This window comes from Pleurodeles waltl, chromosome 9 (assembly GCF_031143425.1).
Source record: "Pleurodeles waltl isolate 20211129_DDA chromosome 9, aPleWal1.hap1.20221129, whole genome shotgun sequence".
Lineage (NCBI taxonomy): Eukaryota > Metazoa > Chordata > Amphibia > Caudata > Salamandridae > Pleurodeles > Pleurodeles waltl.
Genome location: NC_090448.1, coordinates 903,041,568 through 903,067,099, shown reverse-complemented (window position 1 = coordinate 903,067,099; position 25,532 = coordinate 903,041,568).

Sequence of the window (25,532 nt, the reverse complement as noted above, 5' to 3'; positions counted from 1 at the left end):
CAAATGCTAGGAAGTGGAAACAAATGCGCTCAGCTTGTTATCAATTCACAAGTACTTAAAAGAGGCATGCTTTTGGCTTTGTTTAGTCTCTGTGTATAAGAGAAAGACATGTGTAAGAATGTCAGATGTGCTGATGTGTCCCAGTATTTACACAAATAATAATGTAAATACCACTATTTTGTTTTACATTTTTATATAGCACTACTCATCCCAATGCAGGCTGTCAGATCACTTTACTTCACACGTACACATTATACATTGACAATAAATCATATGTGTGTAAGCAATGTACAGGGTGTGTTACATAAAACAGTGAGGGTTACAAGGTGTACGAGTCACATGTCCTTCATAGCTCACTAGAGGATTACAATTTTGAACTACAAGTAACAAAAGGATCTCTGTGTTAAAAGCAGGAAAACTCCTTACATAGCTACATAAAATAAAAATCTGTCATCTGCACGTTACACAACGTGCTTTGTGGGAGATACATTAACCCTGAAGGCTACTTTGATTCAAAACTGGACTATGCAAAAGATATCAAAAGCTTTAATATCCAAAGTTTTGTTTTACTATTACTATGATTCCCTGGGATTTACTGGGCAAACAGCAGGTGCCTTAACCCTACAGGATATTATACAATTTACATTTTGCAAACAATTAAGCAGAATAGTTTTCTCCTTCCTGCCAATGTATATATTGCAGAGTTTTGAAACAACGAATGCATAAATTGAGGCCCAGATTTTGCACTGGGGCTCCATAGATTTTTTGGCATAACCCTAATCCAGAGTCTCATTTGTTAAATGTTGTAATGTGTTCAAATATAGTCATAATAGACCTGTTAAACATTTGTGTAAGTTGTTACAATTTGCTGCCACTTCTCGCACTATCACTTCCTGTGAGGTCATGGGTTGTGATGCCACTTCCTGTGATGTCACACACAGCCTAATTTAGTTAGTCCCCCACATCTTTTTTTAGGACTAGTGCCCTGTGCTCATGTAAAGCACTTCAATACCTTTAGGTCAAGTTCGTGATAAATAAAACGGTAAAAAAGAGACCAGCCAGTTCAAGGCCAATGGTTTGACCGCTGCATCATACAGTGGAATAAGACACTGTGCCAGGAGAGTGTGAAATGTCTAATACGATTGAGGGTACCAAGCCACACAGATCCGTAATGGTTCTCGACTGGTACAAACCAAAGACCAGCAGTACCTCCATGCAATGGACAGTCCTGAACTTCGCTTCAAGCTGGTAGTTACATTTGATGACGGGCAGCTGTCGCTTTACTTTCTTTCCGCTAGTGTCACTACAAAAGTGAGAACTGAGATGATATGAAAACTAATGAGAGCTTTAGAATCGGCTTTAAAAGAAAGACAACTAGAGCTTCTTTCCTTGTTAGGAACATGTGGGCGCAGTCAAATGAGTAACTGATTACAATACCTTTATTAACCAACGCTAAAGAATCAGCAGCATATTTATACTTTTTGATGCAAAACTGCGCCGACGCAGTTGTGCATCAAAAATATTACAGCCGGCTAACCCCATTTCTTTGTGCCGTGTGGGCCTCAAATTAATAGTTTGAAGCACGGTGGCGCAAACCACAGGTGTGAGTCATTTTTTTTAACTCAAATCACTGCATCACGTCGTAAAGGAAAATTACGTTAACGCGGCAAAAATGACTGTGAGCCGGTTTACGATGCCGCAAACCGGATACGCACCGTTTTTTTACGCGATTGCATCAAAAAGCGCCACAAACACTACAAAATGTGCATAGGAGAGCCAAAATGGAACCCAGATGCTTGCACAGACCCCAGGAAGATGACAACAGACCAGGAACCACCAGGCGGACCCACACAAGACCCAGGACAGGGAGAAGAAGAAAAGAAAGTGTCACTTCAGTGCAGAGGAGCCGGAAATTCTGGTTAAAGAGGTGACGGAACACCAGCACCAGATGTTTGTCACCTCAAAGTTGCCAATCAGTAGGAGAGAGGGAATATGGCAACAAATTGTTGACAAGATCAACTGTGTGGCAGAAGTACGGAGAACAGTCATCGAGTGCAAGAAAAGATGGCATGATTGCAAGCGCAGGACCAAGTAAAAGATGGCCAGGAAGGCAGCACTGCAGACTGGAGGTGGGAGTCCAGCACACCAGGAGGCCCTGGACCACATGGAGGAGATGGTTGCAGGCGTCATCCCTGGATTCAAGGACAGGACAGCGCAGACTACCAGGAAACAACGCACATGTAGGGTAAGTCGCATGGAGAATTAAAATGCACAAATGTTAACTTTAAGGAGGGGTGGTGGACATACCTACTACACAATGCATGTAAGTCATGATATTCAGAGAGTGGAATGAGTAAAGGGGTACGGCACCGGGGCATGGCCCGTTCGGAGGAAACCTGGGGCAGACAACTACACAACACCAACTACCTTTGCATGGGGGCATGCTGCCATGCCAAGGATGTTGCAAAGGTAAAGCCAGGCCAGGGGGGCAGGGTACAACGTAAAACTGGCAGCCCGTCACACGTCAGCCAGTATTCTCCCTACTGTAACTAGGGCCCAATTAACAACCTCTGGCCATACTGGCAAGTGGAATGTAACACTGACCACAGTTGCCACTACCACCTCTGCTGTGTGTGCAGGTCAAGTAGCTAATGGCAGTAACGTCCCCATGGATCAAAAACACCTAAATTAGAGGGTTCAGGATGACAACGTTATCAATCCCCTGAAATCAAGACAAATGTTCCAATCCAGTCAAATGTGATTGTCCAAAGTTGCTACAAACATCAACCATTATCATTAACATTAGGAGGTACACAGCACTAATGTCATACCCATGCTGCATATGTCAGGGTCCACCCTGTGCCTGGGTCACAATAGCTCCAATGACACCATGCAACATCCCAAATGTCATACTGCTCAGACAACAGCATTGAGGGGGAGGACACATGTAACTGGTTACAGAAATACACCTGCACAGTCAGAGGTGGAAATAGAACACTGCTACGACTATCAGTGCAATCCAATGTACCACACATTCCCCAACATCAGCAGTACACATTACCAATGCTGACATCCATATTGTGCCATAACAAAGCTAGACATAGTATATGCTACATCTCAACTACATATAGGTGGATGTGAAAAATCAGAGACTGGGGCAGGTCCAGATTGTTAAGTGTGGTGCTTGTGCCATCAGAGCACCCACAGCCAGTGAAAGTCCTCACCATGAGAATGGAAGTAGACCGAGGGTTTAGTAGGACAAGAAGGTGGCAAATCACAATTTGGCCTGAACTAACACCTAGAGGATGTGATGCTGACAAGTCCACAAACTGACCACAATACATGTGACATGCAGGTGAGGCATAGGCCTGGGAGAATGCTAATATAAAAGACAGGAACAATGAACAGGAACCAAGATCACAATGTTAAAATAATCGGAAGGCAGGCATGTCACATTACAAAGCCCACAACACAGACACACTAATTGTACTGTATCTCATTGCAGAGGATGATGGCTCTCCTGCGGATATGCCTGACCTGGACTTCCCTAATGACATGGATGACGAGCTGACAAACATCAGCTAGCAGACCCTCCAAGACGTCCTTGGAACCCTCCAGACCCCACCTTCAGTCACAAGGAGGAGCACAGATACAGCAGCCATCACAGAGGACCCACCCACCACCCAAATTGTTCGACCTGCCAGCTCCTACACAGCTGAGGACTCTGACGATCCTGGCACCAGCTTTGAGTGAACTGTAGTTGGAGTACAGCTGGAGCTGGCCAAGGAGGTGCGGGTGGGGATGCCAACTATGGCAGCCAGCCTAGAGGGGGTGCGTTCGTGCATGACGTCAACTGAAGAACAGGCAGCAGTTATGCAAGGGCGAACAACAATCTTGCAGGAAGTTGAAAAAAGGTTGAAGGAAATCAGCACAGCTGTAATAGAGTTGTCCCAACACCTACAACAACAATCCTGTCAACGCGTGCACGAATGCAATATTGAACCCCTCAGGGCCGACCTGGCTGCCTACCACCGTGAAGTGGCTGCTATTCTTAAGAACCAGCAGCTCCTCCTTGCTGCAGTACTGCCTTTAAGACCCCCACAGTTAGCAGCTACCGGGATGTCTCCCTCCACGTCTTCAAACACTGAGGTGTGTGTTGCCCCTTCACAACCACCATCACCAAGGGCAGAGGAGACTACACACACATCAGAAGATGAAGACGTGGAGCAGATCACCTTCACCCGTAAGAGTACCCGGTAGCACTAGTCCCTGCCACATGGCCACCTATTACCAAGGTCCTGTCCTTTGTAACATGCCAGTCTTGCAACAACTGTACTCAAGCACTGTTTTTCAACCCACTGTTTATCTTGTCAGCCTGCCCTGTGATTGTCTCTCACTAACTGATTGGCAAATCCTGTCACTCTGCACTGTCTGACACTTCACACTAGCATGTCCAATGACATGTCATTTTGCACTTGTGTACTATCACAATGGAAGATGTCACACTAATGGACTCACAATCATGGACAATGTACATATAGCACTACAGCACTTTTAAATAAATAGCACTTACACAACAACTTTGTCTCTGTGTAATGTGACATATCAACCGTGATGGCCATCAGTGATGTTAACCTCAGGTCAAGGATCATTGATTGTCTATACACCTGACCTGAACGATTCTTGGCTTATAACTATGCACAGTGGCCTGGATTGTACCATCATCTGCCCTCCCTGAGGGTTATTTCTGAGGAAAATAGAAACTACCCACCAAAATGCTGTGTTGTACAGAATAACGCCTCCTCAAGGGATGTCTAAGCCAGAAAATAGTGCCTTCAATTGTTACTGAAAGTCAAAACTTACGTATGTGACATTTTCACAAATTTTTACCTAACACACACCAAACAGCATGAAGGGATGTGTATGAGTTTCCATACAAATAAGTAACCGTGCTGAACATTGTAACAAATTATATGTGTGAGTTATGTATACCATACTACATGAGAGCATACTACCACTCACCTTATGAGGATTTGCTTGGACATCAGGCTGCAGGCAGACTAAACACAGTATCCCCAATACCAAATCTGGTAGCAAAGTATGTGACATTGAAAACATACAGCACAAAATAACCCCACTTTGGGATCCATAGTAACCATGAGTGGTGAGTGCAATGGATGGCCGAATCTTAGCTAAGTAGCTTTGGTGTAGCTGACAATGTAACAGCTCAGTTGGGATATGGTTGCAGCATGTGACACAAAAGCTAATACAAAAGAGACACTGTTCACTCATGGCAAGGCCCTGATCTACAAGCATTTGACACATACTGTAAAGGGTTACCTAGATATTTATTAAACAGTAAAAACAGAAGCTAAAACCAGGGGAAACACCTAACTTAACCTAATCTACTCTAACTTCACATTACCCACAACAGTCCCTAACTAACCTAAGCGTAACTTACTTATCACTTTTAACGAAACGATCTAAACATCAGTCCCCCACCCCCCTTATAAGACGGGACACATGGAGGACAACAGATACTAGCCTAAACACATACTATCTAATACTAAACAAATATATATTTGTTTGTAAAAAATGTTTTCCACTTTTTAAAACACCAAAACCCCAACATTAACCCCCACCCACCAACCCACCCACCCACACACATAATAAAAAACAGTTGAAAAAAGTATGAAACCCCCACCCCCCACCCACTACTACTAACTAAACTAACAGCCTATACTAACCTAACACTAAGCCCCCTAAACCCACTAAGTTAAAGAACCAGGAAAGAGGAGGGAGGGAAGGGAATCATGTCTGAGTATAAGCCTACAACTTGGCCCTCCTCAGGGTCTTTTTGATGGCACGCACCCTCCGGTTAACTTGTGCCACCTCCTATTGCAGTCTGGTCATTTTTCGTAGGACACGGTCCAAGTTCCTTTGCATCTAGGCAAAAGCTGCAGGGTCTAGGGCTGCAGCAGGGGTGGTCTGGGTGCCAGTGGATGAAGTATGGGCCCTTGTCGGTGCCATGTCCGAAGGCTGAGGTGCAAGTGGTGCTGTGACTGCTCCTGGAGCTGTTGCTGTAGATGGTCCAGCAAAGGTCCAAGCTACTGTTGGTGCCACGTGGGTGGTAGTGGTGGTGCTGGTGGTGGTGGCTGGGGTGGACACGGAAGGGCCCCCTTGTGCAAATGCCCTCCACACTCCGGAGGCTTTTTCATGGCGATATCGTCTTGCCATGTTGCGGTACCCAGACTCCACATCCAGAATGTGGTGGTAACGCATTGCCCTGCGCTGAAACTCTTGAAGCTGGATGGGAGTCATATTGGCAGCTGTTAAGACAAATAGAAATCCAAACATTAGGTACTGCATTATGTGAAATGGCTCAAGAAGTAAATCAGACAATACATCTAATGTACCTGTAACAGCCTATATCATCATACAGATCACTGATAGTCCATGAGTAAGTACATGGCAAGCCAGCCTACACATGTTCTATCATCAAATAGCACATCCAAACCCTACAAGATGGGTAACAACTGGAATGACTTTGGCATCATTGTTCTGCCAATTGTCAGGTATAAATCATGCTGCATATCCTCCACCACTGACAGGCCAACACATTTCTATGTTCTGGATGGCAATCTAGGGCCACAAGATCTGCAAGTTGTAAATGGAATTGCCAGTATAGAATGCTTGTGCTAATCATGAGTGGGTATCCTAGGTTTGGACAAGTGATTTACTGATTTACATGTCTGTGTACCAAACTTGGATCATCAGTCCTAGGTACACTATTTACAACCCTATGCCTGTGTCTGGGGGGAGGGGAGGTGGACAAGCAACTAATAATTTCTAACAACAAGGACACCCAGGAAGCTTTGGAAAGCTGTACATGGGTTTGGCCAGCACACCACAGGTAAGGAGGAACTCCAAATAGGATACACCCAAACCTTGGACAATCCCATCAACACTTATCTTTGGAAATGCAGACCATTGTCTACATCATTTCCTACCAGTAAGCCATGACTTACAACAAACAGATAGATGCAAGCACACCTCTGACCATGAGCTACATGCACACCTAGTCCATTGTACTCAAGTGCCTCATACTCGTAGCACAGCATGTGGAGCTACATGCTGCTAGGAAGTTAATCATACAGTCAAACATGTTCATTAGTGAATAGGGAAGCTGAAGTCGGTGGGTAAGACTTTGGCATCCCTATTCTGGGAGAATCAGGGTCTGACTGGCTGACTAATTAACTAATATGGTCCACTGCTACATTTTCTGATTTCAAGTTTTATCCACATAACTCATCCCTATTCACATTGCCGTGCTTACAGGACTGACGTATAATCCCAAAATATGACAATTCGATAAGGATTGGCCAAATCAAAGATGGTGATAAAATGATACTCCACTCAAGGAACAAAACAGATGATTGACCAGCGCATCACACCTTGCTATGTGTCCAACACACAGGAGTCAATCACACATCATCAGCAAATACAACACAGAACAGAAATATCAACACTTACTGGAGATGTCTGGGTCGGTAAATCGATCCACCTCTCCAATAGTGTAGGGTGCAGGTCCACCTATAAGGCATGGAAGGGAGAAATGTGCTCAATGTCTGTGCACTGTACAACACTTCAAAATACAAATACTATGTGTAATATTAACTCAGAAAGTAAAGCCTCTCAGACATGATGATACTGCATCCTACATACCACTGCAAACATGTATAGTGATACACACATATCTGAACACATGCAGTGGCCCTAACTATCATGTGGTGGCAAACATGCTCCTTCATTAGTGAGCAGACAAAATCATGGAGTGTATTCCTCTCATCATGTGTATCCTTGAGAGACATCCAAAGCCACTTTGCGTGAGGACTGCAATACCAGTCACCAAGACATTGTGACTAAGACCAATTTTAGACACACAGGTACAATGTACAGAGGGCCAGGGACAGTTGTTAGCCCTCAATTTGTATCATTTTCTTCATTTGATGAGCCACAGCTATGGTGAGTTGCACCAACCATAGAGATATGAACCCGTGTGCATACCTTTTGCCAGCCATCCCTAATGGAAATGTGGCACTACAAACTCAAAATATCAGTCTAAGATGTTACCTGAGGTAAGCTATAACTTGTTACATATGTGTCAGAATCCAGTTCAGACATGTATCCGAAAACAATTGAGGGACACAATATTTCTGAAACATATGTTTGAGCCACATTGCCATCATCAATTGGCGTGAAGCCAGCACTAATTTTCAGGCTCCTGTTGTGTTTAGAAAGTTAGTCTAGCTGTTGCGTCAACAAATGACAGTAATGTGTAGGAAATGTGTATACCTCACGGGCAACTGTGGCCCATATCTATACATATTTTGCACCGCATTTGTGTTGCTGTTTGACACAAAGGCGGCACAAACTTACAAAATACAATTGTATTTTGTAAGTTTGCGCCGCTCTTGCTTCAAAACAAGTCGCAATTGCGGTGCTAACAAAGTAGAAATATGGCCCTGTATGTTTCACTACCATTCCACATGTTCAAAAACATTGCCGGCAGAATATGAACAAATCAGCTACTGTCACTACAGAGCATTTTTCACGTGCACATTACTCTGATTTGTACTCACCAACAGGGCCACCAATCACAATCCCCAGGAGGTCCACCAGGTCTTGCTCCCTGGCAACAAGGTCAGCCCAGCGGTGCTTCAGCTGGTGGTCATTTTGCGATGTGTTGTATATTCTCTGCAGATGGTACAACACCTTTGCCCACCGGAGCCTCCTTACCTCTGTGTGATAGCCTTGGATCATACGACCACCTGCTTCTATCATCAGGGGTAGGAAGTGGCACACCAGCCAAATAAACCCACCCAGCTCCTTCTCTCCCATTCTGCCAAGACGAGGCCTACCCAAGATTATTGCACCAAAAATAAAGAGGGGATAAAGGGGTACAAAGGAGAATAGAGGGAAAGTAGGACAGGAAAATGCAAAATAACTACGAACACAGCCCAACTATATCCTAACTACCACTACCCACAACAGACTCCCAACCCAACAAAGACAAATGTTGACAACACAAATTACCACAAAAACACTTAGACAGGATACCACAGACAGTTATACACAAAAAGACAATTTAAAGACCACACTGGAGACAAAATCACAAAATGCACAAAGAGACAAGTCTATACACAGCCACACAGTCAGGAAATATCACAGATTGCAAAGTGAAAGTGAAAGTACATACACTGTACCAAATCTGTAAACAGGATATCCTATTACATCACTTGCTGCCTCAAATGTGGTGAGTTTTTCTTGTTATGCGTCAAAATATTATGACGCTTACAGTCTGTGCGTAATCTTTTTTTGACGCACATGATAAGAAATAACTCTGCATCCATATTGTTAAATATGTTTCATACTTAACCAATTTCCGGGGGGGGGGGGCAGTGTGGGAATTACCGCTCAGGGCCAATGGATGTTTCAGGGTATTGTGCGTCATATTTCGACCCATATGCGTCATTTTTAGACGCATATGCGTCTTTTTTTGACGCACATGCGTCAAAATTTCTGTCATTAACAGGGATTGGGTAATTTCGCATTTTGAATGGACATGACAGTTGTGACAATACAGAGATAGGCTGATTGCACCCACATTGGGCATTACGGTGTATGGGCACATGTGACAGATCATACTACTGCGGACCATAATCCTCTACTTTGTGTACCAGATTTTCACGCTTCACTGACGCAATAAATGGCCAAACATGTGGGATACAATTATGTAATACACAGTTTGGCCATGTTTTGCGTCAAGAGAGGATAGCAAGGCGACGCAACTCACTACAATAACTCAATGCCTATGGGTCAATGTGTGATTTGGCTACTACTATTGTTGTTGACCCACTGTGTGAACATCACAAGATGCATTTTTGCTAATCTGCTTGTATGCATGTGGAGTCAATGTGTCCAACCCTCAGATGCAAGTCAGTGTGGAAATGAGAGAGGACATGTGTTAGTCATACTGTAGGAAGTTGGCTCTGTAAGTACTATTTCAAAGTAAGAAATAGCATGCACAGAGTCCGAGGGTTCCCCTTAGAGGTAAGATAGTGGCAAAAAGAGATAATTCTAATGCTCTATTTTGTGGTAGTGTGGTCGAGCAGTAGGCTTATCATAGGGTAGTGTTAAGCATTTGTTGTACACACACAGGCAATAAATGAGGAACACACACTCAAAGACAATTCCAGGCCAATAGGTTTTTATATAGAAAAATATATTTTCTTAGTTTATTTTAAGAACCACAGGTTCAAGATTTACACACAGTACTTTAAATGAAAGGCATTTCACTCAGGAAGCTTAGGAACTTTGAATCAACGAAATAGCATGTACAGTTTTGGCAAAATGGCAATAAGCTATTTTAAAACTAGACACAGTGCAAAGTTCATCAAACAATCACAGCGGGGGGCAGTAAGGGAGGTTCGGAGGTAAAAGAGAGAGGCACTCCTGGTCCCATGTGTAGGTCTCCCAAGTATAGGTAAAACAACAATAATGTACCCACGGTTCCAAAACATAGAAAAGGTTCTCTTGAAAAGACGGTATACCAGAAAAAGCAATTTGTTTTAGAGCAAGAGCCCTCACTCACCAGTCGGTGACATGCTTCATCATTGGGCCATGCTCCTCGTCAGGCCGGCACTGCAATGCCTGACGGGCCCCTCAAGGGGCCCCTCCTGTTTTTGATTGAGTGACACAAGAACTCTGTGTTACCCCACTTCGTACCATTTTTTCTACAATCCAATGTTGATTTACGAACTGTATATTTCTTTGTTGAGGGATTGTAAACATTATTTTGCCATATCCCTATACAGTGTTTTTAACCATGTCAGAGGTATTAACATCTGAATAAATTATCAGTTTTTTCCTTTAGACATTTTTATACATTTCTTTATACCAATCCTTCCTCCTTTTTTTGCATGTTTTGACCGGCCAATACCATTCTCTAAAAGATCTCCGGCAAAGAGCCCCCTTGAGGGGCCCATCAGGCATTGCAGTGCCGGCCTGACGAGGAGCATGGCCCAATGATGAAGCATGTCACCGACTGGTGAGTGAGGGCTCTTGCTCTAAAACAAATTGCTTTTTCTGGTATACCGTCTTTTCAAGAGAACCTTTTCTATGTTTTGGAACCGTGGGTACATTATTGTTGTTTTACCTAACAGTGCAAAGTTCAACAGTTCCTGGGGGAGGTAAATATTTGTTAGTTGTTCAGGTAAGTAAATCACTTACAGGGTTCAAGTTTGGGTCCAAGGTAGCCCACCGTTGGGGGTTCAGGGCAACCCCAAAGTTACCACACCAGCAGCTCAGGGCCGGTCAGGTGCAGAGGTCAAAGTGGTGCCCAAAACGCATAGGCTTCAATGGAGAAGGGGGTGCCCCGGTTCCAGTCTGCCAGCAGGTAGGTACCTGCGACTTCGGAGGGCAGACCAGGGGGGTTTTGGAGGGCACCGGGGGACACACAAGTCAGCACAAAAAGGACACCCTCAGCGGCACAGGGGCGGCCGGGTGCAGAGTGCAAACAGGCGTCGGGTTTGCAATTGGTTTCAATGAGATATTCAGGTGTCTCTTCAGCGAAGCAGGCAGGCAAGGGGGGGGCTCCTCGGGGTAGCCACCACCTGGGCAAGGGAGAGGGCCACCTGGGGGGTCGCTTCTGCACTGGAGGTCCTGGGGGCTGCGGGTGCAGTGTCTTTACCAGGCGTTGGGTTCTTTGAAGCAGGCAGTCGCGGTCAGGGGAAGCCTCTGGATTCCCTCTGCAGGCATCGCTGTGAGGGCTCAGGGGGGTCAGCTCTGGCTAATCACGGGCCCGCAGTCGCTGGGGAGTCCTCCCTGTAGTGTTGTTTCTCCGCAGGTCGAGCCGGGGGCGTCGTGTGCAGAGTGGAAAGTCTCACGCTTCCGGCGGGAAACGTGCAGTCCTTTAAAAGTTGTTTCTTTGTTGCAAGTTTCAGTCTTTGTGGAACAGGGCCACTGTCCTCGGGAGTTCTTGGTCCTTTTAGATGCAGGGTAGTCCTCTGAGGCTTCAGAGGTCGTTGGACCCTGGGGAACCCGTCGCTGTTGCAGTTTTTCTTGAAGTGGAGAGACAGGCCGGTAGGGCTGGGGCCAAAGCAGTTGGTGTCTCCGTCTTCTTTGCAGGGCTTCAGGTCAGCAGTCCTTCTTTGTCTTAGGTTGCAGGAATCTGATTTCCTAGGTTCTGGGGTGCCCCTAAATACTGAATTTAGGGGGGTGTTTACGTCTGGGAGGGCAGTAGCCAATGGCTACTGTCCTTGAGGGTGGCTACACCCTCTTTGTGCCTCCTCCCTGTGAGGTGGGGGGGCACATCCCTAATCCTATTGGGGGAATCCTCCAAAACCAAGATGGAGGATTTCTCAAGGCAGGGGTCACCTCAGCTCAGGGCACCTTAGGGGCTGTCCTGACTGGTGGGTGACTCCTCCTTGTTTTTCTCATTATCTCCCCTGGACTTGCCGCCAAAAGTGAGGGCTGTGTCCAGGGGGATAGCATCTCCACTAGCTGGAGTGCCCTGGGGCATTGTAACACGAAGCCTGAGCCTTTGAGGCTCACTGCTAGGTGTTACAGTTCCTGCAAGGGGGAGGTGTGAAGCACCTCCACCCAGAGCAGGCTTTTGTTTCTGTCCTCAGAGGGCACAAAGGCCCTCACCACATGGGGTCAGAAACTCGTCTCTCAGCAGCAGGCTGGCACAGACCAGTCAGTCCTGCACTGAACAATTGTGTAAAATACAGGGTGCATCTCTAAGATGCCCTCTGTGTGCATTGTTTAATAAATCCAACACTGGCATCAGTGTGGGTTTAATATTCTGAGAAGTTTGATACCAAACTTCCCAGTATTCAGTGTAGCCATTATGGAGCTGTGGAGTTCGTTTTTGACAAACTCCCAGACCATATACTTAATATGGCCACAACTGTACTTACAATGTCTAAGAATAGACTTAGACACTGTAGGGGCATATTGCTCATGCAGCTATGCCCTCACCTGTGGTATAGTGCACCTGCCTTAGGGCTGTAAGGCCTGCTAGAGGGGTGACTTACCTATGCCACAGGCAGTATTTTGTGTGCATGGCATCCTGAGGGGGATGCCATGTCGACTTTGCCTTTTTCTCCCCACCAACACACACTATCTGCAATGGCAGTGTGCATGTGTTAGGTGAGGGGTCCCTTAGGGTGGCACAACATATGCTGCAGCCCTTAGAGACCTTCCCTGGTCACAGGGCCCTTGGTACCACTGGTACCTTTTACGAGGGACTTATCTGTGTGCCAGGGGTGTGCCAATTGTGGAAACAATGGTACATTTTAGGTGAAAGAACACTGGTGCTGGGGCCTGGTTAGCAGGGTCCCAGCACACTTCTCAGTCAAGTCAGCATCAGTATCAGGCAAAAGGTGGGGGATAACTGCAACAGGGAGCCATTTCCTTACACATACACATAGCAACAACTGCTGTGTGCATTCCTTAGGTTTTTTGGAACATAAACACCACCAATGACAAAGCATGCCTGGATAGATAGCAGACAGTTGTTCATGTCAATGTTCCAAAACTTAGCCATCACATGTGTTGGAATGTGGGATACTACTTCCTAGGCACTTGTTTGTTAACCCACCATGAGTCAGGCATGAGATCATACTATGTGGGTACCGTGTTTGTGACACAGAGTCCCAAATATAATACACAATTGTAATGTTATGCAACAGTTAGAGTCATATAACAGAGCCATGTCTCTCCTGTGGCAGTGGAGGACCAGCAGACCAAGCAGCATGTGTTCCCATATTTCCAGTGGTAAAATGCACAGAGGTGTCTGGTTCATGTGTGTGGGCCAATGTTTAGCCTGCATAATTATTGGGGTCTATGTTGTCACAGTTACGTGCAGGTCTAGTCATGAGTCTGTGGAGCTATTTCCTGTATCTACAAAGTATCCTTCGCAGATCAATAGAAGGAAAGCCAATGAGGATTTGAGAACACACATGGGGATGGTCCAACCCTCTCACTGCAGACGTGTTATGAACTGTCAAAAGGGCAACCTTGGTGTGCTGACAAAGTTAATGTCTCAGGATTCTTATACCGGCAGGTTTCCTCACATTTGTACACAGGTTAGCCTCTAAAATTCCCAAAGCATCTGGGAACATCAGTGCCTCTTTGCTGATTACTCTCACAGCTATTCACCACACAAGCCCCATCAATATGTTGGGAGCAATGTGAATCAGCGTGTGGACTGTCAGGGTCCTAACATGTATAGACATTTCATGCACATTATCTGACGTTGTTTGTTGTGCTGGAGGCACCATACCCAATCCATGCATACAGCCATGGTACACTGTCACAATTTGTCAATCATGCATACATGAGACCCAGACAAGGGATAGGCCATGATTCAGCTATTTGGAGACATGTTCCCCCCCATGGTACAATAAATAAACTGATTATGCTATACAATGTATTTGAGTATGCATTGTAGACCCACCTGACATAATACCCCAGGAGGAATATGAGGGTTGGGAAAGCAACTATGATACAAATGTAGGCCCAAGGAATGCAAAGACAGGAGCCAGTCAGGCTAACAGGATGCAGGGTCCATCGGGTTCCAAACATTTCACAAGGTAAATACACAGTGGTCAGACTAAGAGTGGTCAAAGGAGGAACAAGACAGTGGAAACTGAAAAGTGTGTTTGTCCTGTGTGTTGGAACATAACACATTAACCCAAGGTCTATGTTACACAGCTGATTTATACGGCAAGGCATAACAGTGTTATAGATGAAATGGCTGCTTCTATGCTGTTCCATGCAGCTGCAAGGGCAGTGCATGTTCAAATGGCTGGTCTCCATGGAGGGGCTCACAGGTGTGTGCAGCATCAGTCTCTCACAAGTCCTGTAGGTGTGATTCAAGTTTAAAGGGCCAACAGTACCTTTCGTATGGGAAGCAATGTACAGGTGATAACAGGTCTTAGAGACTACAAGCCAGTGCATTATTTAACCTGACTTCCATGCAGACAGAAGTACAATGACTATGGCATACCATACTAAAGAGGGACGCACACTGGATTGCCATTGTGAGTCTGGGAGTGTGTAGAGGAGGGATAATCTGGGGACACATATTACCATTCCAGGGACCTCTGAAGAAGAGTGGGGTGAGACCGGGAACATGGGTGTGTCAGGACTTAGGACATGGGCTGCCATGTGCAGGGGATGTCATGTGAGCAATGCTAGTCATACCTGGAGCACTTGTACTATGAATTTGCTGCTTATATGGAAATGTAGTCACACATAGTCCTTGCAAAGATAGGTGATGTACGACTTACTGCTGTCAAGGGTCTGGTCATACATTCCTGTTACCTATGCAATAGCACATCCACTGCCTCATGTATGAGGCATTTTTTTACCTTATTGACTGATGGTGTCTTAGTTGTGTGCCATATGCTGCGATCAACCATGTTGCCAACATGTATGTGTGAAATAGGTGTGGTCCTCTACTATTGCCCTTCAAATGTGAAATGGACAGGATATATGTCATTTACTGTGTGAGTGAATGTGGCTGTACATTCATACGCATCAAACTAGTTTAGGAATGTTCTGTGTCCTAATCGGTATTTCAGCAATGCTCCATGAGGCTACACTCTGATACTGATAGTTAGAGATAACGTTATGCAAAAATGATTATCCAGACCATGATATAGTGATTAGTATAGGTGTTTATTTACATATGGTAAGACAGTGGTGATGGGTGAGTAGAGTTAAAAGAAATTTTGGGCAATATATTGTCTCCGACGCAATCCTGCAGCTGGGTTTGGATGGTCCCCCTCCTGTTGATGGACAGCATCCTCCTCTTCAGGCATTTGTGGGTCAGGTTCATATAGGAGAATGTTCCTTCTTACACATATGTTGTGCAGGATGGCACAGGTCCAAATTACTTTGCACACCATTTCAGGTGAGTATAGCAGGCTGCCTCCGGTGATGTCGAGGCATCTGAATCTTGACTTCAGGATGCCAAAGGTCCTCTCGACTATGGTGCGTGTCCTGCTATGTGCCTCATTATAGGCACGATCTGCTGCAGTGCTTGGGTTTGCAAATGGGGTCATGATCCATGGCTGGATCCCATACCCCTGATCAGCTGAAAGAGAAAATGAGTGAGAACATGTTGATGTAGCTTGCACCATAAATATCACTTTGCATGGCAGTTGTTCTCTTGTGTTGTCTGTGACTCTTTGGTGTTTGTGTTATTGTGTGGATTCCTAGGCTTCTAGGATGTACCATCAGCATTGCGTTGTTTTCTTATCTAAACGGGTGTTTGGCTGTTGACCGGATGTCAGCAGTATTTTTGTAGAGTTGCAGTACAGTGTGTACTCCCTTGCATTGTGACTTGTGAAATAGGTGTCCCTGTGTCTTAACTGGGGGTGAGATGATACTTCCATACACAGAATCAATTCTACAGTGGTGGTAACACGGTTGCATCTATGTACCCTGGATATCACATACAATTTGACATATGCAATAGATGTATTTAGCCATCAGTGAGACCCTTAGATTTTGCAAGGTGACAATGTGCAAAACATCTCCGTACGTTGTGAGCACTGACGTGTTAACAATTGACTATGCACTAATTTCACATGTGTGACAAGTTCACTGCAGACATATTTCTCTGCCCTTGCCAAGTCGACTCAGGTTGTAACGTGTACCTATACTACTGAACATGTTCTAGTTCAGATGGCTAACTTGATTGTGAGGTTGTCATTTAGAGTTTCAGAAGGTCCGTATGCCAGCACATCTGTTGTGTGTGTGTTAATTTGTCGCAATACGTATGTGTAGGAATGTGCACTTTCAATATTGTCCCATCAAAATGTGTTCTTCGCCCAGTCCACTTGCTTCTTGGTAGTGGGCAATGTGAGAGCAGGAGTGATGTCAGATATTGGTACAGCCTCAATGATTCCACGTGACCTTCATTGTAGTCATCATCATGCTATGTGTGTCATGGTGTTTGACCTGCAGCAAAACACATTACACACCCCTTACACAGTACGTATTGGTTTGAAGGGTGTTGGATTGAGTGTTATTGATGTAATATTGAAAGATTAATCTTCCCAAATGTACTGCCAGTTGGGCCCATGTGTTTGTCATTGTGTTGTTTTAAGTTGTTCCCTTGTGTCTGTGGAGTGGCATCTGTTGTTATTTGGAACTGTCATTTGTCCCTAGGTGTGTCTCCCATTGGGTGAGGATATCAAACATGCCTAGCGGTGTCACAACCTCAGTGTGTTCCTGTCCACGTGTCGATGTCGTGGTGTATGTGTTGTGTGTCCTAGAGGGTTGCTGTGCAGTGTGTATATAAGTAGGTTTCTGTACTTACCAACAAGTAGGCCATTGCCGTATCGTCCATCCTGGAAGTGTTGATTGATGGTGCAGTGACGGAAGATGAATGAATCATGTACACTCCCAGGATACTTTGCCACGATATTGTGATCAAACCCCGGTGATCGACAATGGCCTGCACATTAATGGAGTGTGTGTGCTTCCTGTTGCAGTATAGATGTTCAGTTGCAGGAGGTGGAACAATGCGTACATGTGTGCAGTCAATGGCACCAGAGACTTGCGGGAAGCCATTAATTTGGTAAAACCAATGTTTTGACTCCTGCTGCTTCCGCTGTGTGTTGGGGAAGCTAATGTGGTGGGGTGTGAGTGAGATGATGGCATACAGTACCTTGGGTAGGAAGGCGGAGAATGATGGCTGTGAGATACCAGCAACCAGGGCACCAGTGGTTTGAAAGGAGCCACTTGCCAACATGTGTATGACAGCTAGGACCTTGGTTTCTGGTGGAATGGTGCGGGGTGTCTGCAAGCTGGGTGCCAACTGTGGCTCAATGTTGTAGAGCAGCTGCTGAATGGCTTGCCAGTTAAGCCTGTACCTCTGAATGATGTCTTGTTGGCAGAGTCCCAGAAGGGTTGTCCTGGTGCAGAATATCCTCTCCTGCCTTCTGCGTTGCCTTTGTGGTCCCTGCAGGTGTTGTGGAAGCTGCTGTTGTTGGTCCTGTGCTCTGCGTCTGCGTGCATGCTGGATGAAAAGCACCTCCATGTCTTCCTTTTGGAACTCTGCTGTTGCTTCTGTGTGTTTTCCTTAAGTAGTGGTGTGTTTGCCCCATTTTAACGCCTGCCCTGACCCAGGTGTTATTTTTTGACGCAAATCGTGTTGTGCGTCATTTTTGTGCGGTAGCATAAGTAAGGCGCACGGGCGTTAAGTAATTTTTTTGGACAGGGACGCCTACCGTGCATGTCATTAACGCAAGGCGCTTTCCGGCATCCAGAAAATGACGCACACAGCGGGATTTTGGCGTTCGCGGGCGTCAAAGTTTAAGTATGGTGCACGGTTTGTGCCAATTGTACGTCAAAATGTTTGACTCACGTTCGGCGCAAACAGAGTATAAATATGCCCCCAAGGCCCATATTTATACTTTTTTAGCGCTGCATTTGCGCCGATTTTTGATGCAAAAACGGCGCAAACTGGCAAAATACCATACAGAAAAGCACTTCTCAGTGAGGTAATGTCACAAGGTAGTATCCTAGGAAGAGGCAAACTCTAACTTCCATCCTACTGAGGTTGTTAAATTGGGCATCATTTATTTTGTAATACCTATTATTTACAGTGCTTGGAAACAGCAGACCTGTGGTATGAGACGCTGCACATAAAATCAAGTTATTTAAAATTATTACTACTCCTATGCTACAGTGCGTGAGCATTAACGTGCCAGAACGCACGTGCCAGCAGCACTGAAATCATTTTGGATGCAGTCACATAACACTTAGGTGCAGTAATGTTCGCACAGGAAAACGGAAACGGTCATTAAAAATACATTTAATGGCAGTATGTGGACCTAGATTACGACATCGCCGCTTTTTAATTAGATAGGAAGCAATGGCCGTCTGCCAAATTTAAGACTTACTTAATAATATGCATCCCGACGGATGTTGCAATGAAAGGCACCATGGGACCTGAGGTCAGTGGCATAGCCTCATGGCTGATTTAAAGGTGTGGCAATGGGACATCTTCATCTTTTTAACATGAACATGTTGGCTAATTTTTGCTCTACTGGCAGGCACACATCGCTAGAGCAGAGCACAGTCCAAGTCTCGTCCGGTTCTTACTTCCTCATTTGTTCTTATTAAAGATGTTTTTCTTATGCTCTCTGCGGATGACCCTAACAGATGCCACCAGGGATGCACTGGCCTCGCCATGGCCCTCTTAGCACTGCTCCCTAAGCGCAAGTACAGTTTATAAATTGCTTTAATAGACTCGTCTCCGTGAACCGTACCGTTTATGGATTTGGTGTCAGAGAAATGTGGGATAAGCATTTCACAATGTGCCTAAGGAGCCCAGCCTTCCCATCTGGAACACATCACGGGCCTAGTAAAGGTTTCCTGCTTTTCACCGGGAAAACAAATAAAAACAGAATTCATCTATATGTTTAAGGTTCCTTGACTGACATGTTGGGCAAATAAACAAAGGGTTTTGCTAACTCCAGAGCATGTTGTTCTTGCAGTTTGGGTTTAAAGGCATAAGCGAGCTGTCTGTTTATTGTCGGAATCTGTCTCTGACTCGGTCTACCTCTGTTACTTACTTTGGGCATAGTGAATACTTGTCAGTCCAATCTAAATGCAGTGGTATCATGCAGAATAATGCCGCCCCCCCCCCCAAAGAAAAATGTAAACAAGACCCCCGGAGTCTCCTCTATCTCACAAATATTTATTATCCTTGGCATGAACGATGGGTTACAGGAAGGGTTGGGGGAGGAGGGAAAGGGTCCTGAAGCATGGTCGTCAATTCACCGGAATGCCAGGGGTAGCGGAAGTGACATCACATGCCCTTTGACCTCCACTTTCACTCACACACACACACACACACTTACACATACACACAAATGCACACTTATGCACTGTCTTGCACATAAACACACACTCACCCACAAGCACACACACAACATCCTTTTAAAAACATTTTTTACTTTCCTCAACTGCCATGGAAAGGCATATTCCAGCTAATTGTACTCCATTTTTAGTATACTAATATTTAGTAAAGGCTATTATTCACTATAGGTGTCATAAACAATAGACAGAAAACAAAAAAAGTGGAGCCCCCACTAGCGGCCACTGTGTTTCTGGCACTAAATTTGCCACCTCAGAGGCCAGGGTTCGCAAAGGCAGTGCCAGGGGTTGCAAGGAGGGCAAGCCAGGGGTATCAGCTGTGACCCCTGGTGACCCCTAAATGATGTCCATGCCCTGACGTTCTCTCTCTCTCTTTATATATATATATATATATATATATATATGTATATATATATATATATATATATATATATATATATAGTATTTTTTCACTGAAAAGCCCAAAGGTTAAAGTGATGTTATAGTTAGGTGAAAATTTCAGTGACAACATAACGTTTTAAACTTTTAAAAAAAACACTAAAATTTGCCAGTTATAGTTATCTCTAGTAACTTTAACCCATGCTCCCAGGTAACTATAACTTGTGGACACTACCAGCATAGCTTTGACATCAATGATGTAATTGTTGCAGCCATGTTATCGATGATGTAATAGATCATGTCATGAGTAATGCAATATGTGAAGTAATTAGCCGTGCATGACAAGTGTGCAAATTATAGTTACCTTAGGGCACAATTTATAGTTATTAGAGATAACTGTAACATGAATTCCAGTGTTTTTTTAGTTTAACATGTTATGTCTTCACTCAAATTTCCCCTAACTAAAATGTCACTTTAAACTTTTTTTTTTTAAGTGAATTTCTAGTTTTTTTTAAATGTAAAGTCATATTTTATAACCATTGGTAAAGCCAAACCCGCCGCGCATGGCCTTTGGCTTGCAGCCCGGACCTGCGGCCCATCCCCAGCATGTGGCTAACCTCACACCGCACATGACCGTGAGCAGCATGTGGTTGGCGCGTGGCTTAGCCTGCGGCCAGGCCCTGCGTCCAATCAACTTGTGCAACCCCCTCCCCAAGCCACTTAAGGCCCCAGGGACCCTATACCACTGACAATTATGTTTAAATGGGAGGGAGACAGACATGAAACCCCACTCCCTGAGCCACTAAGGGCCCGGGGAACCCCATCCTTGAGGTTTGTGTTTTTTTATGTGGCAGTAGCTGTGCCACTAATGCTCCTGGAGACCCCATCCCCGGAGCCTTTGTTTTTTTAATAAGTGGAGAGGGCACTCTGTCTCTCTCCCCGAGCTACTAAGAGCCTTGGGGACCCCATCCTGGGGCCTTTATAAATTAAGAGGAGGGGGAGAAGTCCCCTCCCTGAGCCACTAAGGTCCCAGGTCACCCATCACCCGGGCCTTTTAAAAAAAAAATAAGGTAAAGGAAGGTGCATGTCCCCACTCCCCGAGCCTATAGTGGCCTCAGGTCCCCATCCCCTGGGGTCAAAAGATACTTCTAAAGTGGAGGAGGCTTGCAGCCCCCATCCCTGAGCAACAAGGGACTTTATCCCCTGGGGTTCTTTAAGTAGAGGGAGGGAGGTGCAGCCCCCCTCCCTGAGCCAATACTGGCCCCAGGAACGCAATCCCTCAGGGTCAACACATATTTTAAGGGAAGGGGACATTCAGCTTAGCTCCCCAAACTAGTATGGGGCCCAGGGGCTCCATTCCCTGGGCCTGCTTTTTTTATGAAATAGGAGTTGAGCTCGTGGCTCCCCTTCCCTTATCCTATAGTGGAGGGCCTCAAGTGATTCTGGGTGGGTGCCGCAGTACCCACCCAGAGCACCCACCAGACAATACACTAAAGGCTGTGAAGTAAGCCCCAGGCCCCTGCCACCCCAGTCGGCTCCTCACTTCCACCCTTCCTGGGTGCTGTGGGTGCTGCCATTGGTTCTGCCTGGTAGGAGCAGGCATTTTGTTAGCTTCCGCCTGGTTTCCCTGCGGCAATAGCACAGGCAGGGCACAAAAAAAGTCTGCTGCCACCCGGCGGGAGCATTTTTTCAACTCCCACTGAGTGGGAGATGTGATGCTTTCTCTGCCTGCACTCTTGCATGCAGGGAAACTACTGTTTCCCAGGGATGTGATCCACAAAGCCTTTAAAGGCTCGGAGATGGGATCTGTGTGCCTCCTCTCCTTTAATTTTAGATCAGCCATAGGATATGAGGTCCCTGCAGCATATTTAGAGCCCAGGGAGGGGGCTGCGTGCCCCTCCTCTTTCCAATGTTTTTCAGCCCCAAGGAATAGGTCCCTGGGGCCTTTTCAGGTTTGGGGAAGGGAGGCTGAACGACCCCTCCTCTTTAATTTGAAATTGTGCCCAGGGGGTCCTTGGAGCCTTTTCAGGCAGGGAGAGGGGGCAACGCACCCACCTCCTCTATTTATTTTTTTATTTGACCCCAAGAAACAGAGTCCCCAGAGCCAGAACGGGCTCATGGAGGAGGGTCCCAATCACACCCCTCCCCAAATTTTATATACAAAGACTTCGGGCCCTGCCCGCCCCAGGGGTCTAAATAAGGTATAGAATGCCGATGAGAAGGAGTCCCGAAGGATTGCGGCATTTTGTTTTTTAAATTAAATGAAGGACAGTGGATTAAGTTTCTGAGTCCTGCAATGGATGCCTGCAACATTTTTCTTCATGTTGCAGGTAGCCAATCAGACCGCCTGCTCCCGTGGGACCATGTCTTTCGAGGGAACGAATTGGTGCAAAGGAAAAAAGTCCCTTTGGCTAATCAGAATTCTCAATTTTTTAAATTGGGTTTGAGGGACTCTAGCATGAATTATCCAGATATACAAATATGTTTGTACCTTAATTTTTCAGAAACTATTGAACAGACTTATACCAAATCCCAAAAAGCATGCATTCTAGACCAAGATCTAACTTACTGCCAAATATGGTGTAATTCTGTTCCGCAGTTTTGCGGTAGTGCTATTAAAAAAAATGTCAAATGCATGAGGATTTTGTGCTTTGGGATCCCCTTTGTTTCTCGAGTTTAGCTTGATGGATTACCCTAAAACTTTAAATGAAGAAACTAGTCACAAAAGAGATTTTTTGGAGAAAGTGTTGCGCTAAATTATTATCAAACCAAAAGGGCATTTTTTAAGAAAAATTGAAAAAGCGGAGCTAACTATACCTACTCAGTGGCGACCGCCACGGCAATATATATCTATATTTTATAGACAGATAGATACACAGCCACACACAAACATATATATTTCTGCAAACTAACCACACTTCCACCTTGCATAAAAAGATAACACCTTCTCCTTGTTCAACAACAGCCTTTATCTTTCTGTACAGCTAGAGTACACCACTCACCTACACACGCATACAAACAACTGCCTGTATATGAGGACCTAAAATTCACTCCCTACGGCAGAAACAGATTTTCGTCCTATATGTAGATGTCTTCTTTATGGTAAAAGAGAGGCAGATTTCTTAGCCACTCACCGGGTTAACTGCTGCCTCCAATAAACGCACTATTCTTGTTTTTAGGTGGTATATGCTGTATGATTTGAAGCATATTGGAATGCTTTTTGTGTTGAACTGTCACATGGTTTATGCCCCACATTCCAGGTCTTAGTGATGTCTTCTTCAATTGGACCTTTATATCCTATGCTCGATAGCGCAGATGTCAACCATACAATTATGTGAGCATCGTTAGAAAGGGGCTTTGGCTGGCTTTGGCTTCGCCCACATGTTGAGGGCCAGGAATACATGTTTTGATTTGGCAGCAGTATGCTTCCAAAAAAGTGCCTGCCCTCCACAGACCTCTGGTCATTTTGCTTATTTATCCAGCTGCTTGAGGTTGAACTTTCAATGGCACACATATGACACTATAATGCCATTAACGTGTGTTTGATTACTAGATAATTTATTGTGTTTTCTCTGGCAGCAGCACAGATGGGAGGAGGGCAGTCATTATCCCACATAGATTTTTAGGTCTGCCTTGTCAGCGCATTCATAAGCTAGACCTATTGGCATTGCCAATGCTTTTTAGTAACAGTGGGGCTGAACATTCCCTTGATGGGCTTGAATATGGAAGACAAGACAAGATGGTCTAGGAAGCACCAACAAATAAAAGCAATAAACAAGATAACACCTTTGGCCAGCTAGAAGACCACCACCAGGGGCGGTTCAAACGCTAAGATGGAGGAGCGTCGCCCCTCTGGATTTCCCAAAAAGGAAAAAACAAAATGATAATAACATACACTATGTTATTATCATTTTATTTTTATTTGTAGGGCAGGGCATCGCCAGAGTGGGGGAGCCTGAGGAGGGCTATGTGCACAAAAGGTGTGCATGTCTGTTTGGCAGGTAGTGTTGGGCCAGCCAAAAAGACATGCGCACTTTGCATGTTCTATACCTGGCTGTATAGCACAGCCGTGTAGGGATCATGCCCAGGTTCCCAATCCCAGTCTGAGCGGCGAAGCAGGCCACTCAGACTAATCACGACGCTACTTTCAGCAGCATTGTGCTTGGCTGGGAGCCTGTGCAGCCGGGAAGAGGCCAGATGGGAGACAAACGCATCTCTCCTCAAGGGTAAGTGTTTTTTTTAATTATTAATTTAGTCATTTTTTCAAATCCCCCCATCCCTTTGCGCCCTGTCACACCCCGCCACCCCTGTTCAGTGGCAGCCGCCACTGACCACCACATATCTTTTCTGTACAACCGGACCACACACTTCACCTTCACTTGTAGAACACATTTTCTTCCTATAAAAGAGTGTTGTGTTTGTCCTGCACAACACTTCCTCGTTGTGTTGTAAGGCCATATTTCTCCCTGCCTATCAGGATAGATGCTTTCTCCCCTCCTTGAAACACTAGTCCCTGTTGCGATGAGTAGTGGTTTACAAAATAATTGCCTCAATTTAGAGCCAGCTGACAGCCTGGTATGCCGGTTTCATGTTGACATAAACAGATCCAGGGTCACACATCAATGCTTCCCTCCAGATGTCTAATCCGTTTGCTATTTTCCAAATCCTTCAGAGCCCTGAAAGGAAGAGGAGCCAACATACAACCCTTTATCCTAAGTATGTGAAAGATGATCTAGATGATTTACGAGTACAAGCTAGGAAACATGCACTTTTAATCTAAAAAAAAAAAAACAATCATTGTGGGGTCAGGCTTGTTTGTCTCGAACACAAATTCATATTGCAGCACATAATCTCCCCTGGAGACCTGTGATTTCCAGGGGATCAATACAAATCGGTAAGAAAGTGAAACTGTGTAAAAAAACTACAATACAGGACTAAAATTATATATATTATTCAATTGTCATATTTGACGGATAAAGTGCCTGACAGAAAAAAATTGAGGAGCCATGGCAACCGCATAAACACATTGAATCATTTAACATTGATACATTACAATAAGTTGCAACAGAATCTTATCTGGTTTGAAGCTAAGCAGATGTTCCTCCCTGCCTAGGTCTACTTTTATAAATTGTTTGGTTTGGAAGCAATCTTCCTGCAGATCACTCCGAGGTGTAAGGGTAAAGCTGGGC